Source organism: Poromitra crassiceps, assembly GCF_964638095.1.
Source record: "Poromitra crassiceps genome assembly, chromosome: 20".
In the NCBI taxonomy this organism is placed as follows: Eukaryota; Metazoa; Chordata; class Actinopteri; order Beryciformes; family Melamphaidae; genus Poromitra; species Poromitra crassiceps.
In genome coordinates, this window is record NC_139637.1 from 11,286,265 (window position 1) to 11,288,764 (window position 2,500).

Below are 2,500 nucleotides of genomic sequence, written 5' to 3' on the forward strand. Positions count from 1 at the left end.
TCATAATGCATTGCAGAGCACTGCTAGCTCTATGTGGCAGTATTAAAACGCCACTGACCAGTTCTATATAACTGCCAACCATTTCAAGTCACGGTCTTTCCATAAAGCCCACCAGCTTTGATATCTGTTGGCTAGTTGTTGATATTTATAACAATATTATGGCTCTAAAATAAAAAATGTATCGAAGCGGGCAAACTGTCATGGCAGCTGTCTCCCGTAACTGTTTCCGGTCTTCCAGCTCTGGATCAGACAAAGTGAGAACTGACACACAAAGATAACAGCGCTGCTGTCATTGGGCTGCAGTGATAATCGGTGGAACAATAAATAGCCTAAGTTCTTATCAATTTAAAGGAACACTCCGCCCATTTTCAACCAGCATTGTATCATTAGAACATCAGTAGTATATCAGAAAACTGTAAACGGTTTTGAAGTCTGTCATTTAATTTGACAGTTATTGAGTGTTAAAGTGTGGACCAGTGACATCACTGGTCCACACTAACTCAAATTAATAACTCATTAACTCAAATTAACTTTCAATAACTGTCAAACTATTCATCATTCATCTAAGTTTGACAGTTATTGAGAGTTGATTTGAGTTAATGAGTTATTAATTTGAGTTAGTGGACCAGTGACATCACTGGTCTACACTTTAACACAACTGTCAAATTAAATGACAGACTTCAAAACAGTTTACAGTTTTCTGATATACTACTGATGTTCTAATGATACAAAGCTGGTTGAAAATGGGCAGAGTGTTCCTTTAAGTTATTTGGCAGAATTGTCGAAGCAGTTCGATGATTGACACTGACAGCAACCAATAATTTGGGACTGAAAAATACGTCACCGAATCAGCTGGGCAATCTACGGTCGGTGACATAGGGACAGACAAGAAGGCAGACAGGCAAACGGGCAGGCAGATAGGCAAACAGGCAGGTAGACAGAGAGACAGACAGGCAGAAAGACAGGCAGGCAGATGGAGACAGACAGACAGACAGGCAGGCAGGTAGGCTATAAACAGACTATAGCAATATCTAAATGGGACAAATTTATGCTGATGATAACATTGATTTGTTGATCAATCAAAGTATCTCAATACACACTGGATACCACTCCACTGACAGTATTTAACTTCCACTTTATTTTGCGATCAACAGTCATTCTGTGTTATTTTGCTGTTTTACTTTGAGGGGCTGTGATCGAGCTGGTGTAACGGCAGTAGAATGTTCACAAAAATAAAATGAACAACATTGACTCAGCTACACTGGCTCCCGTCTGAGAGACGATTATCCCCCCCCCCCTCTATCTTTTTTTTTGTAATAGCATCTTTTCACCACACTGCTCAGTCACATGAACTCCATGGACTGACTGTTGTGTTGATGTGTGTATGAGCGTGCAGCCAATCATGTGTTATGACAGACAACAGCAAACAAGATGAGTGACAGTCACAAATGAAGCAGCATTTAGATGCATTTTTAATAACAGACAACCTAAAGGCAGAATGTAAGGTAAATATATTATAAGCAGGGTTTACTATGTTGTTGTTATATAGCCTACATCATGTTATGTTTTTACATTATTTCATTACCAAACATAGGCTAATGTAAAATGATGGTATTCTGAAAAGTATAAGCTCTAGTATAATTCATTGAATAATGTAAGTGATACATATGCACACATACCAATCATAAGTCAAAACATTACCAAATTTTTGCTGAATGATAAAAGCCAGAAGGGGCCGGTAGGACACTAACTGAAGAGCCATTACTGAGCTGAGCCAAATGATCTGAATCACTAAAAAGAGACAGAATTCTCATTATGAGTGAAAACACAACTGGAGGTATAATAAAGTTTACAGAGTATGCTAACAAGCTTCACTCTGATTGGGTAGGCTGGTGTAAACAAACAAAGTCACAAATTGTAGGTAGTTAAATAATCAAGAGAAAATCATTGATTCAACTGTATTTATATTACTAATAGTAAAACTCTGTGTTGGGGACAAGGCGAAAAGGGTGAAATTTAAACATAAAACAGTATAAAAGTCGATAAAAAATATTCCAAGAGAATAATAAAGTCTAGGTGAGTAATAAAGCATACTAAGCAATGATAACAAAAACAACATGGAAAAAAAGGATTAAAAATGCATCCCAGGGACATGATTCAAGATTCAAGATTTTTATTGTCACTCCGTAGTACAAGTATCACGTGTGAAATTCTTGTGCTGTAGACTCCGTTACAACATGAATGAAAAATGAAAGTGCCTGAAATAAAATAATCACCAACATATGAGTGTGCGAGGCAGCGAGGCATGCTAGAAATGAGCACACAATATTTCTAGCATAATGTAATTTAACAAAAAAATAGGCTACTCAGGGTGCGTTCGTAAATTCAATCTGATGCTCTAAACATCTGTCTAGACTAAAATGAGAGGGCGGCTGTTCAAAGAAATTCAATGCTTTATGAACGGTCCATTTTGAGTGCACTCTGGTGCTCTGAGTGACTG

The 2,500-nt window shown here is 37.6% G+C and overlaps 2 protein-coding genes across 3 annotated transcripts in view; both read right to left on the reverse strand.

Annotated features, from left to right (window-relative positions):
- LOC310794591 (rano class II histocompatibility antigen, B alpha chain-like) overlaps positions 1–2,500 on the reverse strand; it is a 117,143-nt gene that overhangs the window by 44,799 nt on the left and 69,844 nt on the right. The window lies entirely within an intron of this gene.
- LOC310794593 (mamu class II histocompatibility antigen, DR alpha chain-like) overlaps positions 2,163–2,500 on the reverse strand; it is a 2,451-nt gene continuing 2,113 nt past the window's right edge. For both annotated transcript variants that reach the window (XM_083656577.1, XM_083656578.1), the window contains exon 4: positions 2,163–2,500. This exon is cut by the window's right edge and continues 417 nt beyond it. The gene's annotated coding sequence lies outside the window, so the exon portion shown is untranslated.